We start from the raw sequence: 21,462 nt of genomic DNA on the forward strand, positions 1-21,462 counted from the left end.
ACGAGACAATTTACCTTCTATGCCCTGGATTTCCTTGGAAATATGTAAAAAACCCAATAGGTTTCTTCTCGATCGAATGACTCTACTTTTAAAACATATAAACGCCTTGCAATATATTCACACATGCCTTATTTTTTTAAATTTCGAGATCTTATTCCCTCCCACAGATCCTCATTTCCAAAGTTCATATAATAATCGAAAGCCGCGAAACGATAAGAATAACAGAGAAAGCCCAGGCACCTTGATGCACATGCCCGTTACCGTTGCAAACCCATATTTTCCTCAAAAGATTTTCGTCGCATTAATCAATCCCCGTATCCTTTGTTAATCATTCATTCCGTATCTATTTATCAAAAAAATCACCCCGCATTTCCCTTTCAGTTTAATACGCCCTTGTGTCTTCAGTGGAAAATGAATGGCGCCTTTAAAAATTAAAACTAAACGTAGCAGTGGCGATTAAAACTGTTTGGATATGCAGTTTTCTTCTTTTATCAAATATTCTGAACGGCGTATAGGGTGGGAAGATAACTCAAGAATTAAGAGTCGATGGATAACTGAAATAATACTATCATTTCTTTGAAATTAGACGAGATTACCAGGGCCGCGCAAATCACCGTCGGCTAATAGACCAACGATGTTGGTGGGCACGGCCACTCTCTCGCCGTGGGGCGCCCCGGGAATCCGTTCCCTCGTCGCCAACGACCCAGTGTCCCAAATGCAGACCCGGACGCCGACCCAACACCAAACATCTTTTCGGCGAAAGCATCCCGCCCCTTCTCTCCCTGCTCGCCCGCCCACGAAGGCAGCTGTCCGCGCGACTCACCTCCCCCCAGTCTCCTCCTTTCCCACCCGACCCTCCTGCCTCGACCCGACGGCGACCCCTGACCCGCACGCGTCTTCCATCACGGGGGACCGCAAAGTGCGCCCGCACGCCGCGACACGACTTGTGCATCGGGGCCCGCGAGGTTGGACGGCAAACTACGACCCGGCAGCTTGATGTGGGACTAGGATGGATGGACGCACGAACGGCGAGAGGTACTACCCCGCGCGCGCGGCGAAGGCAGGCGCCGTAGTACGCCCATACATCACGCAGGAGTGGTGAGTCCCTCGGGTGTGGAAGCAGGTACCCACTCTCTCCCTCCCTCGCCCCACTTACCTCACAGCGTAACACCCGGGTCCTCCGCAGCGCCTCCCAACCTCCCGCCCACATTCGCCCTCTCCTCTCGGATGCGTTGTTCTATGCTGTTTCGATGTTTTCCAATTAGCCGTCCTATCAGTCGTCAATCCCTCCGGATGAATAGGCGCCATCCCACCCAACCCGACTCCTACTCCTCCGCCTCCTCCGTTCTTTATGTCTCCCTCCACCCCTCCCCCCTCTCTCTCCCCCTCTTCCTTGCCACACTTATGAAAATCAACCATGGATGTCGTCGGGCCGATCGATTGATGTAGTTGCCAATTTTTTTCTTTCCTCCCCACCCTTTCTTCTTTCCCTCTTCTTGCTTCGTTCTTTTGTTTTCGCTTCAGTCGAATGGGCGGGAAAAAATATTTTCTCTTTTTTATTTGACTGGAGCTTGTATGATTTTAGGCGTGGTGAACATGAGTTTATGTGCGAGTGTGTGCATATGCATGTGTCTATAGATATAAATATGTGTATATATATATATATATATATATATATATAATATATATATATATATATAATATATATATATATATATACACACACACACACACAAGCACATACACACAGGTATTGACGTATGCACGTAGGCATGTATGTATTATATATATATATATATATATATATATATATATATATATATATATATATATATATATATATATATATATATACACACACACACACAAGCACATACACACAGGTATTGACGTATGCACGTAGGCAACGCGAAAGAATTAAAGGAATAGGCTCGCAATCGCGGGTAGCCATGCGGGAATTCGGTCAGCTAGCTTTCTATGGAGTCAATTCGTGTTGTTTTTCTCCTTTCCCGGAGCGAATTAATTAATAAATATCTCCTCGCGCGCCCGCGTCGAAATTTCACTAAATTTATGTTCTTTTATTTGCCATTGATTTACAACCTTCAATATAGAGCTAAAAAGCATGTATCATCACGTGTATTAAATGTCTGAAAGGTTTTTATACCGCGGGAGATAATAGCAATAAAAAATGCTGAACCTCGAAAAAACAGAGGGAGCACTAAGAAGACTCCTGGCGAATTAAGCGCATCCCGTGATTGGATTTGTTTCCCTATCTGGAATGCTAACTAGTTCAATGAAATTGTATTAGGCTCTTTTAATACGAAGCGATATTAGAATGCGACTGCAGCAATTAATCCAATCTATATCAATGCGGAAATTAATCTGCTCGCTCATGGGCCTCTCTATAATCGCACAGGAACTAAAAACATGGGAGGCCAATCATTTGAAAAGCAATCGTTAGAAAATAATCATATATATGTATTTTATTCTGAGTTTTATCTGTTTTAAACTCCATTCCTGAAGGGAGAGCAATTCTAAGCTTTTACCAAAGGACTATCGAAATTAGAATTTGCCAAACTAACGGACGATATTTGTTTGTCGTGCATCCCTCGTGGACAGAGTATGCGGTGGTATTTCTCGATTCCAGCAAATATAGTCGATGAGGTCATCACAGGACCATGGAACATTAGCTTAACCCCAAACGGTGCATATCAGAAAACTTAGACATGGACATCACATATTTAGCGGAGTGGGTGTGTACAGGTGATCGATCGTATGGTGCCTTACATCAACATAGGACCCCGGAAGCCGCTGCAAGGGTGCGTGGCGGGTGGGGGGGAAGGAGGGAAGCAGTGGAAAATATTACTGACATTCCAACATTTACAGAAACGTAAACATCACAACTATCCAAGAAGGGTAACAGTGATCTTAAATGGATGCTTCATAAGTGACCGAAAATATTGGTCATCTTAAATATTTTCACGAAGTACTTTATACGTGCCTACGGTCCAGGGTTCGCACTCCTTAAAATAGGAATTAGTATTGATGAAATAATTAGTTGATTAAAAGCCTTGTACAGAACGAATGACTATGTTTGGATGCTCTTGAGAAACCGCAGTAAAATTTGAAAGTAGTTATTAGATTAGTCTGAAGATTGATTCAGTTTTAACCGATATGGAAACAGCAATTTAAATTTCACGAAAACTTTGGCAGCGACGTAAGGGAATAACTTATCATTTAAGAGACACAAAGGAAATAGACTTGCGTGCTTATTTTTTGCCGAGTTTTTAATTTTGATTTTTTTCTTTGAAACCTTATGCGTATTTTTACGATTTCCAACTCAAGATTTGACTAAACTGAACCGTTCTCTCATGGAAACTACCGCGAAAGTTTAAACTTTGATCTAGTGCATCTCATATGCTTAATCTGTCGTACACAGTCGGGGTATCTACAAAGTACACATGTAGAGGCATTTCAAAACCCAATATTTGCCCCAGTTTTCGTATTGGGAAGACCGAGGTGGCAAAATAACTACCAGCAACACGCACTGACAACATCCGCGGTGGTACAGAACCTGAGCTTTTTTATTTCAACCAAATATTTGATTCTACGACAAAACGCCATGAATACCTCTATGGGTGACTGCAGAAATATAAAAATTGCAATCAAAATACAACGAAAATGTTCGAAATTCAAATGTGTTCACAATCAAAATGAACATTCAGCTCCGCAGATAATGTAAATCTGTAGAATAGAAATGAAGGGACAAAATCATTTACATATATTAGAACCACGCGCGAATATTTGGTATGAAATTAATTCTTAATTAAAATTACAATTATGTCTCCGCTAATGGGAAAGGAAAGAGTACATTGTAATGATCAAGTATTCATTTTTTGACCGGAACATATTAAGAGACACTCGGGCAACCACTCAAGTGTGTGGGAATATAGTATGCACAGCAGAAGCTAAATGCAAATGCGCGTCGGAGAACGCGATAATGATTGGCTCTTGTTCATGGGAAAATACCCAGCAATCCAATTCCGTATGCTTGCGGCATAAGTTGGAGCGGGGTTTCCAATACGATTTGCATTGCAGAAATCACCTCGCGGGGAATGGATTTTGTCGAAAGAATGAAATAATATTCCGAGAGAAAAGAAACACGTGGTACGATTTAATTGGACAATTACGTATATTCTTTAAAAAAAAACTTGCTTATTTCGGGTTACTTCGCGGTGGTGAAACCTTCCCTCGATAATTTTACGAATGGGTTTGGAACTTGGTATTTTGGGGTATAACGATCAACGTTTTATGAATACTCGTAACTGACAGTTCGATAGAATAGACGTATTCAAAGTGTAACCGAAATAATTAGGATCGAGATATTTTAGGAAGGAGATTATTTCTCTCATGCAAAACGAATTAATTAAATGAGAATAAATAGTGCACACTGTACGTTTAGTGAGTTATAGAAAGAAAAAGTGCAATCCAAGACAGGCTGATTCCTCTAAGAAAATAAAATATATGAGTACAATGCCGAGGTATGTAGGTGGGCCTGTTAGAAAACTGAATGGGAGACCGATATTTTATGCAAAAAACACTATTGCCAAGGTAAATATTTTTTATAATTTAACTGAATCGAATATACTGAAGATATATTAATTTATAATGTATTTATAAAAATATAAAAAAATGATGAGTCCATAGCAGAGAGCAGCCTCCTCTCAATGTACATGAACTCGACCAAAATCTGTACGTAGACAGAGTCTGAAACAGTTTGAATGAGTTTATACATTTGCATTGTCTGAATCGTCATCCAAAATCGTACTATCCTGAGATGATCTATTGAAAGAAACAGATGAAGGAAGATAAATAGAAAGATAGAGTGAAAGAGAGAGAGAGAGAGGAGAGAACAAATGAACCAAAGCCACCACCGTGGTCTACAGGCGACTACGTTATCCCAATTAGGGATGACGCTCCGTTCGTGGAGGACTGTTGTTTAAAAGTATACCTCTCGTAAATGTCCTTGTGCTAAACGCTTTGAGTGGCTTTCGGTCAAAAGAAAGGGATGAAAAATCAAGGGAGCGGGGAAGTGGACTGAAGGACGGGACAAGAGGAGAGAGCGGAGTGGGAGAGGGACCACTCTCTAATGACGGATAGTTAAAAATGGAAAAAAAGAGAAGAGAATAAACAAAATAATCTTCTTCAGTGAGGAAAGTGTAACATGGATCACCGTAATTGGGGATCAGGGCTTTACTGTGCCGAATTCAAGCGTGCGCGCTCCTGTATCCATGTGTATCGTTACTTTCGGCCAGCCCATCCACAGCAATTTCAATGCCTGGGATCCTCCTACCCGATCCCACTGCCTCGCACTCTCTCCGCCCAACCCCTCAACTCACACCCCACCCTCGCCTCCTTTGCACTCCCACACGTACCCTTCCCACATCCCCTATCCCCACCCAGCATATGACGCTCGCCCCTCACCCTACCTCCCCAATTTTCGGCAATATTCCCGCACCTTTCCCCCTCCTCTCTCCCGCTCCTCGCATCTCACCCCCACCTTCCGGGATCCAACAATCCCGCCTCCACCCCTCACCACGACCCCTCCCTCAAGTTTTCCCTCCACCCCTTCGATCTCCTCCGCACACGCGGCCCCCATCACGCGCGGTGCATTCCGACGGCGCACCACGCCGTCATGGGGACCTCCCATCGCCTCTCCCCTAACCCATCCCCGCGGCCCCGCCAAGCCGATCGCGGCCGCCAGGTCCGAAAGCCGGACTGACCCCCGCCACTTGGCAATCCCCCCAAACGCCGCATCCTCCGTCCCGCGCCTTCTGCCCCCCCCCCTCCCTCGCCGCCCTAGGTGGGCGCTATAAATGGGCCCGCATCCCTCCCAACCCACCCCTCCACACCCCGATGGGCTGTCGTCCGCCTCCGCAACCTCCGCCGCCGACCCCGACTGGTGCGGGGGGAGGCGGGGAGGAGAGAAGGCGCCAGTCACATACTAAAACGTCGCCCTCCCCCACATCATAAACCCTTTCGCCGCCCTAGCCGTGGGATCGTGTGCGTGCGCGTGTGTTTTCGCATGTTTTTTTCGCGCTCGCCCTCCTACCTTCCCTCTCTCCCTCCCTCTCTAGCCATCCCACCCACCTACGCGCGTCCCGAACCCAATCCCGCTCCCATCTCCCGGTCCTCCCACCCCATTCCCCCGTTGCTCGCTGCACCGCTCTCTTTCCTCCCGCCGCGCCCTCTATATCTCTCTCCCTCCTCGTCAGAGCTTCCGAGTCCAGTTCGGCCATCCGGAGTAGCCAATCACTAGTGAGAGCCGCAACGTAAAATTTCTCCTCCGCCCCCTCCTCTCCACTCCTCCCTCATTTCTGCATGACCCCACACCCAACCCACCATCCGCGGACCCTCCCCCAACCCGCCCGCAATTCCCGAATTCTTCCCTCTCTCCCCCACCCTCCCTCATCGACACTGAGCCCCGCCGCCAACAATCCACACCTAGCACATTGAGATGTAGATATACTTGTCATCGTGATGTGAAATTACGCTGTGCGATATATTGAATTCCATACAACGACCGTCGATATAAATTTTATTGTAATGAAGATATAGTATTATGTGTGTCTATATACATACATAAATATATGTATTAGTATATATATATATATATATATATATATATATATATATATGTTCCAATACTAATATATATATATATATATATATATATATGTTCCAATACTAATATATATATATATATATATATATATATATATATATATATATATATATATATATATATATATATATTTACATATGCACACAAGTTCAATTAAATATTCCACAGTGCCGGAAAAATACACCGATTCCCCTCCCTCTTTCTTTCACCCAAGCTTTTCCATTCGACGTCTCCCCAAGTAGCTTCTCTAAGGTATACCAAACACCGTTCCTACCGAAGCATTCCAAACTCCCCTTTTTTCTGTCATTTGAAATTTGCCTCCTGGTAACTAAATAGTAATGACTGCCAGTTTTAGGTTCATATTTGCCATAAAATCTGAAAAAAAATATTTTGAGAAATTCTATACTTTGTTGGTACATTGGTATAACCATTGTTAGATCTTTCGTATCTACACCTGCGATGATTAGATGGATCATTCTATGCACACCTATGAATATCACCTCCTTCGAGAAATTGCTAAGGGGTACGTCTGAGATATGTGATTGAGCAGTCTTAAATCCAAGAGTCTTGGTTATTTTTTTATCGTCGTTCAACTACATTTCCATTATTAATGACAAAAGATTTATCATATTCATATTCTTAGGTTTCAATAATACTGTTCTACTGGATGTTTTGGTGCAGGTTATATTTTTCTATGTCACTTAAACGTCTGCATAAGTCCATATATTAAAAAATACAAGTAAAATAAATTTTGATGGAACATGATTCCATTAGATAATGTGACTTGCACCGCTATGACTGTTAGTCGTTAAATTATGGTATTTTGAAAGAGATGGGTATTATGAAGTTTTTCCGAGATGTAATCCGGAATGAAAAAAAGAACTTATACTGCCGTATTTTAATTCAAGAAAAAGTAGTTGCTGAGATCCATTTTTGTTTTGATTGCAACTTTTAAAAAGGAAAAACTAATGTGCCTGACTAAGAAGTGACAGGAATAGGCTTTCAGATATTGTATTCATGAAAAACTTTTATCGTACGCTGATATATAATTTGCCTTTCCTTAATGCGGAAATATTTTCTGTATAGTGCGATATTTTTAACAAAATCCAAATGTGTAGCATGTACGAGGGTCATCCGGAAAGTAGTACCCGTTCGTGAAATAAAGACACAAAAGTAAATATTAACAAACATAAAAAATTTTATTTGAAAGATGATACTTTAAACTACTTCTCAACATAATCTCCAAGCAAATTAAGGCATTTGTCATAACGTGTGACAAGTTTCTGTATTCCTGCTGCATAGTCCTTCGCCGCCAGCTCATTGAGATACGCGAGGGACCCATCTTGCACAAATTTTTGCATAATGCAGATGGTGTTTAACAATTTCATGAACAATTGTTCGAGAAACATTGGGAAAATGCTCACAGATGTCATCAATTGTGACGCGCCGATCGTTCCTCACGAATTCGTCAACTGAGCTCACCAGTTGGTCTGTAATGACAGACGGTCTCCCCGAACGCTCATCGTCGTGTGTGTTCCCCCTCCCCATGTTGAAGTTGCGACACCACCGCCGAACAGACGACTCGTCCATTACATTGTCTCCATACACCTCCTTTAATTGGCGATGAATATCACATGGGCGAACGTTTCTTGCATTGAGGAATTTAATCACTGCCCTCACTTCACAACTGGCGGCGTTCTCAATTTTTTTAAACATTGTAAACAATCACAGAAACAACACAGGCAATGCTAGCGTCACGCAACTTGGCTCAGAGAAGGCAGACAAGCCACTGAAGCTATCTGACCTCGTCCAGCGGCTACTCGCGTCGTCAGCACTTCATGCGGCACGAACGGGTACTACTTTCCGGATGACCCTCGTATTTCAACATCATTTTAATATTATTTTCGATACTTTTTCAAATGTATTATTCCTTTTTTATTACCCGCGTAGCTTCACCTTTGAACATGAATGAAACGATATTTCTTGGCATAAGTTTCCTATATGATAAGAATTCTGGCATAGAAGTGGAACATTTTGTCATTGAAATTTTTAATCTGGAAAATTAATTAATACTTGAGCAAAGTGGGTATAAATAAAGAAGTCAAATCAATAAGTGCGCTGATTTAAGTTTGAATAATACAAATTGGCTTCATCAAAATTTATGGTATCGTGGATACACTTTCTTTGGAAAGAGACCTATTTAATATAGGTTGCAATGCTTACCAATCAAATGACTAAAATTTTGTTGCGGAGTTGAGGACAGAATTGTGATACCCTGCGAAGTCAAGACAACTGAGAAAACGACTTCTGTTCTGACTTCTCTCCACTCGCGCGTGGATTCACTTCAAGGCTAAGGGGTGCCGTTGACATACATCCAATAACATATTTTAGAAATTATCAAACTAGAATCTATTTTTGGAATCAATAATGTGGAATTAGTTTTCTTGAATTCATGATTGGTTAACTGACGCGTTTCTCGAAAAAAACAGCAAAGAATTGCGATTGGTTAAAGAACTACTTTTTTGGAGAAAGATTCAAACTTTTGATTAATTTTTTAACTCCTAGACTTCGATCAGAATTAAAGAAAATCAACAATTTGACTATCTCGTTTAAGCGCTTACAAACTGCTAACACCTTGCTCGAAAGTCCTCAGGATGTGAACAAATCTTTTGCAAGCTTTGAGCTTAAGGAGATCAATATTTCCCTTTAGGAATGGATTCATATTAATCCTTGCACTCGTTCCTCAACGACACGAGAAAAAATATCCCCAAATTCTGAACTTTAAATTTGATTAACACAAATTCATAATGTGTTCCAAGGTGAACATTTTAAATTCAATCCTGACCGGGACAACGTTCATTGACAGTGCCTCAATGGAGGCTGGCCAAAGGCTCGTGGCCAAGTCCATGAGCCTTATTTTATACCAGAGATGTTCCTTAGCATGACGAAAAATATTATTAATGATTGAGAACTGCTCCCGTTTCGACCCTCGCCTGTGCATGTAATCTACTTCCCCGACATCCACTTCCCATATTCAACCCCCCTAGCCCCTGACTCCCTAGACTGACTCGGAGACTTTCCCCGTCCCGGGGAAACCCTCTTCCACAAACCATATCTCCTCATATCCGAAAATCGTCAACGATGAAGCAGACATTAAAAGGACGGACAGAATAAAAAAGAACGAAGGAATAAATCGCGACACCGAACCCCCACCGAGGCCAACCCACACCTACGGCGCACTTCTCCCCGCCCCACCCCCCTTCGCCCCCCATCCCCTCCTTGCCAACTACGCCGCCTCCCCCTCACTTTTCTCCCCTCGCCGGACGGTCGCTAACGAAATCTCCCCCGCGGTGTCGGTGGCGCCTTCCACCCCGGCCGCCCTCTCGCGACCCACCGCCCAAAGCCACAGCATAAGCGGTACGCGTTAGTACTAGGAGGGTTAGTGCTTTTGACGGGGTTCTTGGGTGGGCCAGGAGCGATATGCCGCGGGTGTCAGAGATGACTCGGGAAAGTCGTTTTATACTCGAGAACTACGAACGTCGTTGTAGGCGAGGTTTAACTTACTCCATAATCGCCCTTCAACGAGGCAGTATTTGGTACCTGGGGAGTGAGCCGTGACGTCACCCATCGAAGTTGAAAATTAGAAAAAAACCCAAGGCAATGAGTCATGAGTTTGGTAAGTGAACGGAAGAGTAAAAAAAAATTGGAAGGACATTCATTTTGATTTTATTGGTAATACTAAAGAACTTCCAACGTGACCTTGACTTCCAATGTTCCGAATCCAAAATGAAAGAATTGCGTTATCGACAGTATATGAGGACCATAGGATGATAATTCAAATTTCACATGCAACCAAGGTCAGTCAGAGAATCATTAATGGAGAAGATTGCAAATGGAGCAAAACGCCACCTGGGTGAAGATCAGTTTGGCTTTAGAAAGGAGAGAGGAGGAGCGCGTGGGGCCATGCGCAGTGAGAAGAAGAAACTAGTGCGAAGAAAGGAACATCCACATCGTGACTTTTTGAGATGCTCGACTATGTAAGTTAAAGTTCATGGAAATATTGCGGAATATGAGAGTAGATTGGAGGACTAGGCGAGTTATTCGAAACTTGTATATGTATCAGATGGTACAGGTAAGGGCGGTAGATGGAGAATCGTGCTGGACAGCGATAGGGAGGGGAGTGAGACAGGGTTGCCCGTTAATGCCGCTACTTTTCCACACATATGTTGAGAATATGTTAAGAGTAGCATTTGAAGGCCTTCAGCTGGGAGTAAAAGTGGGAGGTGAGGTAATGGAGTAAAGTTTGCGGATGATCAAGCTATAGTGAGTCAGAAAGCCAAGGGATTCCAGTTATTATTAATAGGTTTACATGAAAAATGCTTGAGGTATGGACTGATGATTAAACACAGTAAAACAAATGTAATGAACTTCTTGAGAACTAAGAAAGCTAAGTTACATATTAGAGTAGGAGGGAATTACCTAGAGCAGGTGGAACAGTTCATGCCTTTGAAAAGTATTTCAAAGGAAAAGGGCCATTGTAGTGGAATGATACGAGAAGTTATGCGTTAGCAAAAGAAGCATTTACACGAAGAAGGGGGTCGATGATAAGTTCACCATGTAAAGACGAGAAGAAAAGGTCAGGAAAAACTTAAATATGGAGTGCAGTGCAATAGGGATGTGAGACCTAGTCTTTGAGGAAAGAGGATGAGCATAGATTGGAGAATTTTGAGATATGGGTGCGGTGGCAAATGGAGAGAATATGTTAGGCATGGAAAAATAAAACGATAACGTTTTAAATAGGGTGGTTAAAGAGAGGAAGTTGCTGGGGAAAATAGGCAATGGGAGAGAAAGTGTATAGAGGAAATAGTGAAAGGTTTGAGGGATGTTGAAGGTTGTGACAGAAGGAAGAATGTTGGGTGACCAAGATAGAGGAAGAATGAGTCTTATTTATAGACAACATGAAGTGAGGTAGGAATTAAGGAGAACCGAAAAAAGAAATGACATACGACACACAAGTGGAAATTCTCATGATAATTCGAGGATAATTGGCGTTAAAGACAGTCCAAAAACCCTAAGGAATAATATATTAAACGAATCAATCAATATTTGACGATTCCCTAAGGAATTTCTCTAGAAAAAGGAAAGGAAAACTTGACCAGAAACTGATATTTATGTTGGCTCACCGACTTGAAAGTGTTATCAATTTAGCTTAACTTGAACTAAAGTCATTCCTTAACTTTATTTGTGTGTCTATTCATACAATGAGGTTACCGAAACGACAGGTAATTTTTGAGGCAAACTAAAACATAAAGTAATTATTTAGAATGAATTTAGAGTATCTCTTCTTTCTTACCATGTTTCTAGTTTAAATTTAGAAGCCATAATACACGAACGAAAAACAACTTAACGAATGAACAACTGAATGCATAAGATCCTGAGACAAAGGACAATTATTAGGGGCATTTAATGCCTTTTTAGGCTGATTCAAGTATTTGAAGCCAATAACAATTATATTTGCCTTGAAAACAGTTGTTACATATAAGTATCCCCTTTACTACGAGTATTCTATCTCATATACTCCTATCTGTGATTTTTGTTGTGGTCTTCTTATTAGACAAAATTTTATAGCTGTGGGTTTAGAAGCAGTAGATCAGAAACGGTTTATTGGCTCATGATATCATAAAAAACTAAGGTGTGACTGCGGCATTTCTTGGTTTTAAAAAAGCTTTTGACAGCTGGATGTGCAAAAAACTAAACTGATTCTTGCATAGCTACAGTATACTGTCATTTTACACAATTCGTTTCGGTGTGCAATTTCATCATCAACTACTTATACTATCAATGCCCAGCAACAAAATTCTTTGACATGAATGTTTATCCACGAATTAAATCATGAAACTGCTACTACCGGTAATCACCTGGAATATTATACGATTATATACCGTTAATACTATTGATATCTAGTGCCAGAGGTTATCACTAAACAGAAAATTGTGATATGTCTATCAAACGGCTTCCTGTTGACTACGCATGCAATCATGACCTTAAACTGAAATCAAAACCTACAATAGGAATTACATTTAAGTATCTTTAACCCCGTGTCCTTTTCTGCACAAGAAAATATGTTTTATCGACGAAACCGCACCTCCTAGTGGCGGGGGATGGGTACCTAAGGGTGGTTTACGTGGCACTGGAGGCAGGATGAAGGTTGGTATACGAGAAACATTCTCCTCCATCCTGTAACCGGGAATAAGGTCCACAATGACTATTAACAAAGAGGGAAGGTTGTAAGTAGATAATGAAGAAGTGTGTGAACAATGGAAAGAATAAATGGAGGAGATATACCATGGCGTATATGAGGAAATAATATTGAAAGTAGAGAAAAAGCAGGAAGTGTGCCCCCAATCACAAAGAGGGATTTTGAGCGTGTCCTTCTAAAGCTTAATGCCAGAAAACGATGGATGTGGATTATGTACCGGCTGAGATATGAAAAACTTGGAAATAAAATGAAGGAAAGTCTCTTTACAATCGTGCGTGAATGTTATGAAAATGGGGAGATACTTGAAGGCTTTGTTAAAAGCAAAACTATTATGATAACAAAAGCAGGGAAAGTTATTGAATGCATGAATAACAGGACAGTTGCTATTCTGTCACATGCTTCTAAGGTTCTTTTACTTACAGTAGGGAACAGAACCAAAAAGAAAGTGGAGGAAATTGTTGGATAAGATCAATTTGGCTTCCGGGAAGGTAAAGGAACGAGAAATGCCATCATGGTACTGCGCTTGATCCTAGCGAAAAGGCTAGAAATGAGCAGGAAGATTTCCTTTACCTGCATTGATTTGGAAAAAGGCATCAATACTGAAGGTTGAAAACTTATGTGTGAAACTATGAGGAAAAAAGGAATGGACTATAAATACAGAACGCTTATTTTTCAGTTCCACCAGAACCAAAGCACTTAAATAAAAATAACATAGATTAGAAAAGGAGTAAAACAAGGATGTCCTCAATCGCTAGATCTATTTAACTAATATATTGAAGAGGCTACAGAGGCAAATGAAAAAGAAGAAAAATGGAAAAAAGATAAGTGAAAGAAAGATACAGCGCATTAAGTTTGCAGAAAATATTGTGACCCTGGCAGAATCAGCCAAATATTTGAAGAGAATGCTCAAAACTCTGTCCGAATCTTTGGAAAAATGGAAACTGAAAATAAATGTGAATAAAACCAAAGCAATGATAGTTTATAGAAACAGGAGGGAATCCCCTGTAAAAATAATAATAGAGGAATCAAGGATAAGCCAAGTAGAAGAGTTCTGCTACCTTGGCAGTTTAATTACAAGAGAAAACAGATACACCTCTGCTGTGAAAAGAAGAATAAGGCATGAAAATAAAAATAATCTTTTAGGAAAAAACCCATGAAATTGATAAATCCTTTGCAAAAGCGTGTACATGGAGTACATTATTATATGGATGCGAAACTTGGACATTGGGAAAGAAGAAAAAGGCTCGGTTGGAAGTAATTGAAATGAGAATTTTGGAGAAGGATAACAAAAACAGGATGGGCGGACATAAAAAGCAACATAGAAGAATTGTCAGAAATCAAAGAGTAAAGGAATCTGATGAAAGAGATGGAGATAGGAAAATTTAATTTGTTGGACATGTTCTGAGCCATGACAACTTCCTGAAAAATATAATAGAGGGGATAATATATAATAGGAAAAAAGTAGGAAGAAGGCCAAGGAAGAAATTTATGGATGGTATAAAAAGTTCTATGGGAGTGGCAACACACGAGGAACTGAAGGGAGCGGCAATGGAGAGAGACCAATGGCTGCAGCAAGGCTTCGCCTTTTGAAAATGATGATGAACAGCCAATATTCTGTGATAGGGCTTCAGTGAAATACAAGAATAATCATCGCTACATTTGAAAGCAGTATACGAATATTTAGCGTTTGAATAATTGAATTAATATTATACTGAAAAAGATGTCTCTATTTTTTTTAACTATATTGAAAATTAAATGCCACATTTTACTTATTGTTACTTTGGCGCTATATTCTTAACATTTACATGGGTAATATAAGTCTGGGATAGAAGAATAATGTAGATTTTTTAATAAAGTTGTTTCATGACTTTTTTGCGCCAAAAAATCACGGAGCTAATTAACCTGGTGAGTTATGTGACCGTATGGCAACCAAAATGGCGTGGGTTCAAGTCCCTCTCAGGTTATAGGTGCGCTAACATATGCTCTTGTGGATAAGCCCCAGGTAATCCTGATGGAAAGCCATAATGTTACTTATCATGAACCTAGATGCCCACGGCATTAATCGGAAAAGAAAACATTTTAACGATTCTTTTTCCACTTGGACGAATATCCATATAAAGGGACACGGACTGTGCATGGGCAGCTCAAGTTTATTCCAAAGTTATTTAGTTCTAAACTTCACTAGAAAGTAGTAACAAATAGTATAAGTCTCAAAAATATGATGCATGTGATTTGCGCAAAAGTGAAAGCTTTCGTCGACCACCTCATATCCCCGTTAATTTTGAAAACAGTAACGGGGCAGTCTGCAGATTTTTGTGGATCAATAATTAGCACCACGTTGTGAAATATTTCTTTCAATCCAATCAACATTTTCAATGCGCACGTATGTGGATAGAGTTTAGTTTCGAAATGCGGACAGTGGAATTTATGGACGTTTATTTGTAATTTGAGTAAAATTAAGTTGGGTTGTAGTGTTTTAATGTTCATTTTTAGAAGGAAAGTATGAAGGGAGATCGGGGCTAAATTGCACAGGAGAAAATTGAATCATACTTTTTCGGTTGTCCATATAGAGATTCACGTTGTCGAAGAACATGATATTGTGGCACTATGCCTTCTGTCTCGCAATTTAATTCCTAAGTTTCTTGGTTTCGTTTCTGAGAATTTTTGTATTTTGCAATCAAAAAGTAAATTTTTGAATGCATATCTCAGTATTTCTTCTACCCTGTTTTAAAGGCTGGAAAATTATCTTTTTACAATAGGATGTGCACAAAAGTAGGTTATATTTTCATAACTTATGCAGTCTTTAGGTTTTTTACCTAGCCTAGAATATTTGTACCTGTAAATCATTTCAATGCCATAAGATGGTGCCAGGTGGTACGCTTGAGATCTCTTTGTACCTATTGGTTTCATCATTGAAAAACTCATTCACAGATTTGGAAGCATCAATTTCATTGATCTTCAAGCATTATTAAGCTCCTACCCAGAAATGCTCGTTTCAATGGCTTTTTACACAAATTAAAATGCTTGAATACTACAAATACGAATGCTTGACTACAAATGAGTCATTTTCGTTATCCACAAAACACTATCAGCTTCCTCACATCAAAGAATAGTCATGATGTTTAACCTCAGAAAACTCTTCCCAATCTCCTTTTTCCTTTTTGGACTATTTTTCAGATAAAGGTGTGGTAATTGTATCATTCCCACCATGAACTAGAAATTATCTGATCTACAAACTAGTTGATCTGTCTGCTCATGGGTCATTTCAAAAATGCTTATTCTCTTCATCATGGGGAAAGAAAGCTTTCCAAAATACAATTATCCCAAGAATACATATAATGGCCGACTTTCGAGTCATCGCAGTTGGCCCATTCAATTTTGATATGCCCAAGGTTTCTTATGTTCTGCCATAAGGGTTTGGTTTTAACTAGGACCTGAATCAGAGAGACATCGTGGAAGATTTAATATAGCTTCAGCAATCCTATATCTGGAAGTCGAAAGACCATGGGAAGAATTTTAATGTTGGGTGTATCCTAATCATACGCTTTGCAAAGGACGTTTAAAGGACAAAAAAGAAATTATCATTGAAAAATAAGAAACCAAAAAACCTTTTAATATGAATAAATCCTTTGTAAAAAATAGGCTAAAATTTTGAGGCGAGTTACATCGTCCATAAGGGGAATATGTACTCCAAAACATCTTTAACCAATACCAAGAGATCAAAATTAGGTTTCAAAAAGTATGATAACAGTACCAACCCTCCAATTTGAATGAAGCAAGGAAAATAAGCCCTCCGTATGGATATGGAAGGTCCAGAGGAAGCAAGAGAGTGATAAAAATCTACATTAAATGCAAACAAATGAGAGACAAATCGGAGGGGACGGGAGAGTGAAACATTTCGCAGAGAACCAAATAAGGTGCCAAGAAATGAATTCAATTGAGCAGCTCAGAAGAGGAAGATGCTGACTGCTCATTTTCAGTCTGCATGGGGCCATATTTAAAATCAAAGAGGAAAAAAGAATGGGTGTGATGTATTAGATGCCGCCAAGGGTCACATGCCACATGGGTATTGTCCTTAAGATTTATTTAACTTATGCATCAACTGTAACCCTGAAGGAGAGTTTGATGTAATCGAGTCCTTATTGACCAGTGTTTTTGAAAACATGTATGTTTATAAGTAAATATATATTCTGCGGAAACGTTCTGCATAAACATGTCCTGCGTATAATGAGGCACCCATATATACGTATGCACTTGCCCCAGCGCGTGGAAAGCTGAAACTAAAAGATCCACAGCCAATATGTAGTGAAATAGATAGATAAATCATCAAAATGGTCGTGGAATTACATAAAACTTGTATGGTTTAGTCTAAATATTCTTTTCTATTTCAAAAGTCAAAAAATATAAACAAAATTTGAATTATCAACAGTCTCCCTACATTTAGGGAGACTCTTTTAGATCTGGCAAACTATTTATCTAAACAATGGGTCGGCATATCCGATAGATGCAGATATCCAATAAATTTAAGGCAGTGCCAAGGCTACATGTTTTATTGTGCTTTTCGGATTCATATTCCCTCCAAGATATCATATTTAGTTAGTAATTCATATATTTTAACTAGAAAAATCAGAGAAAATTCTCTCCGTGTGAGATTAGGTTGGTTAACAATAGAAAAACAAATAAGATCAGTGTTCCCTTTTCCCATCCTTGTCATACATTACCAGTTGATAAGGACAGTTGTAAATTCGTAAAATTATCTATATTCGGACCTTTTTAATTCCAAATATTTATTATTTGGTAGTCTTCCGTTTAAGGTAGGTTTTTCTTAGAAGGACGCAGACTGTGCACCCATATATTACTTAGTCTCGCCTAACAAGATGTAACTTGACACCGCACATTACAAATCATTTTTCTTCGATTCCGTATAGTTTCTACCTCCCTTCATTCCGTCCAGAATCCCTAAGATTTTCCTACCCCTACCTCACTCGCTTAAAGTCCTCTCTTATGTCACAGTCTTCGGCAATCCATCGCCAAACAAAAAGCCTTGCATCCATCTTTCTTGCCTTCTTTTCCACCATGTCCATCCATCTTTCTTGTCTTCTTTCTCCCAACAACGATCTTTCCTCTTCCACCATGCTTCTTCGTTTGATTTCCTATCCGTCCAATTTTACCTTTTCAACCCTCCCCTAACCACGTCTCAAAAGCCTCCAACCCGGGCCTATCACATATACTACGACTTAGTCCCTTCAGACTCTTACTTCCACGTTTTACTAAACCCTTCAGTAGTTCAATGCGAATGTCATCCATCCCCACCGCCCTATTTCATTTCAGTTCCCTAAACGCCCTTTTGATCTTAGAATCAAGCATGCCTGGTCCTAAGCGATCCCCATCCACATCATATTCTCTTTCTATATCTAAACTGGCTGGCCTGTTATCTGTACCCTATAGATCCTCTATAAATTCTGTCCATCCCCCTCGAAGCATTCCTGGCTCAATTTGTAATTTTCATGTTGTTTGTTTATTAGTAAGCACGGGTTTTCCCTTGATACTAATTGATAGATCTTTCACCTTTCTGCACAGTGCACCCATTCCACTCTTCCTTTGTAAATTCGCCATGCTCTTGCACTGAATCTTCCACCACGCTTCTTTTACCCTTTTAGTTTTCCCGCCTCAGTTTATTTTACATCTCTTCGTACTTCCTTATACCTAACTCTCTGTTCACATTCTTTCTATTCCTGCTTTAATCTATGTTTCTAATCGTCAGTAATACATTCTTCCGTTGCCCTTTTCCTATTAATCCTTCCTATAAATTTGTTTGCGGCTTTTGATATCCCTTTCTTGATATATTCCTATTTTTCTCCCTTCGAAAATATATTCACTCATAGTTTCTACTACCTCCTGATACTACTTTTTGTCCCGGTTAATGATTCCAAATTCAATATCCACACTCCTTTTAAAACTAATTTCTCTGTTTTGACCTTTTGAATCTTAATTTAAACTTCATTAGCGCTAACTTACGATTTGAATCCTTATCCGTCCCTGGGAACAATGCGAATTGATTACGCTGTTCCTAATTCTCTAGATAACCATGATATAGTCTAACTGGTATCTCTATGAAGCCCCACGCATTTTCCACGCACATTTATGCCTTCTTTGGCATTTGAAGCAATATTTATTATTTTAAAACTGTCTCTTCCTTCGTCCACCTGCACATTCCAATCCCTCATTACCATTAAAGGTTTCCTCCTAGGGACACGGTCAAATATTTCCTATAATTGATCGTATACCTTGTCGAGTTCTTCCTCTTGATATTTAATAGTGGTCATGTAGACTTGAATAATAACTAAGTTTATAGGTTAAGTTTTTACATTCACTAATAATATTCTATCACTCAGATTCTCTATTCAAATATTTAGCAATATGATTATTACAATGGTACCAGAGCTACCTAGAGCACCAAGTCATTCGATGGATATAATGTAATAAACAAAGAAAAGATCCTATCATAGGTTTGCACCCCATTCAGAGATACAATTAAATGACAAATTGAGGGAAAAAGGTGTCACTCTTCATTTTCAACTCCTACCTCAGAGGAGTAGACATGAGGATCTCAGAAAGTTTAAATACTTCACCATTACAATGGTTTCACATGTGACACAAGGTAAACATTCGTAACATTTTGAGGACAACCTATACAAGTTGTCTATTCTCCAACGGGGAAAATAAAGTTTTCTTAAAGAAAAGACAGAAAAGCAAAAGTTAAAGAACTGCGTGTTTTTCATCGACTGCACCATACGCATTGACCCCAAATAAGCCACGAGAATTTGTGACCTTATAAGAGGGAGGTTAATTCGTGGCTAAAACAAAGCATAGTGACTAAACAACTGTCATTCCAAAAACAGCTGTGAAGGAGCTGAAAGAGACCCTCAAATAGGTGCTTACCAATTGGGTTCCGAACCGATAGGTGAGATCATTTTTTCCTCGCAAAATTCATGGATGCAACGGTATAAAACAGCAAGAAACATACCATACAAAGATTTTATATTTCCAAATACCATGAAACACCAATTACTCTAATGCGTGGTGACTTAGCACACTCATAATGGCGACATTCAGGGTAAGATGTGTTATATCATCCTCTTTTATGGCTAACTTACTAACTCCTCTATCAAATTGTTGGGGATTACAGGGGATTTTTCAAAATTTGATGTACTCAAGTATCAGGCTAACTTATGTCGATGTCACCATGGGCATAACATTGGAGGTAATGCGTGATCGTTGAAACACTGAGGTATAACGCTAACAAAACTCAAGGTATCTGAGATCGAATTTCTTAATCTTGATATATGCTGGAAATGATCACACAAATTAAGGAGCAAAAAACGATTAACAATTAAGAAATTCCAGCTCACTACATTATTGTGATGCAGGCGTTCCGGAAAATGAGATTTGAGCGCTCGGGCGGGGTTCTCTTCAACATACCCCAAGCAAAGGAAATGAAGCTCATCAGTTTAAGTTCTCTTTGGGTCATATTCCTACTCCAATGACGGATTACATTAATGTTGGCCAATTAAATGCCGAGACATGTTTTACCGATTAAACAATCGTTGCTATGCTAAGCCTATTGAATGATTCTTTCTACGTCGACGAGTACAATAATCTGCTTCAATGTCCCGGGACATCGCAGGTTCTCGATTCGCATGTATGAAGTGCCGCTCAGTGTCAGAGGTCGACGTAGAAACACTCAAACATCGAGAGAATTTCCTATAAATTGGTGAAAAGACGTCTCCTCACTCCCGGAAGAGTGCGAAAGAAACGTAGCTTGGGGACAAAGTCGTTGGTTACAGCTTTCACTCTATGAAATATGCCAAAGGGTCACAGTGTCACGGCTGGTCACAAAATACCATTTCCACCCATAATTTTTCTTCACCCATAAGTTCCTTTCATTTATATGGTATACATATATTATATATTTAGATAATGAGAAATAATTATGCCATACTTTTTGATTATTCTCAATCACCCGGTATGGAAGAACTTCCTCCTAATCGGGACGGTTTGAATGGCTATGCATCAACAACATATTCTAAAAACTATGAATGGTGGAAAGAATCAGGGCTTTTTTTTACTTTGCCGATATTTCACCATTTTTTCGTTTCAGTTCAGATTATAGTACCTAGGTGTAAATCGATAGGCCGTATAATTTTCTGTGGAATCCTTCCGGTGATTGAGTCTGACTATCCAGGAATTACTGACCTTGTTTTTCTTCAACTTGATACACCTCATTGAGAAACCTCTTTACATTGCATCCTTACCAGCTTTTTCTAACTTAATTATAAGTTTAGCATCACAAAACGCAGCATCTTTGCAGAAACTAAATTTCTTATATCTTCTTTTTTTGCAGTGGTCAAATGTAACCGTCGTGATAACACCATCCTGTGACGACGGACACCTGAAGCCAGTGGAAAGATCACATGATCACGGTTTTTGAGCAACAGAGTGAAAATTTGCCTGAGGC

This window comes from Hetaerina americana, unplaced genomic scaffold, assembly GCF_022747635.1.
Source record: "Hetaerina americana unplaced genomic scaffold, ioHetAmer1.1.p SCAF_3, whole genome shotgun sequence".
NCBI classification, from domain to species: Eukaryota; Metazoa; Arthropoda; class Insecta; order Odonata; family Calopterygidae; genus Hetaerina; species Hetaerina americana.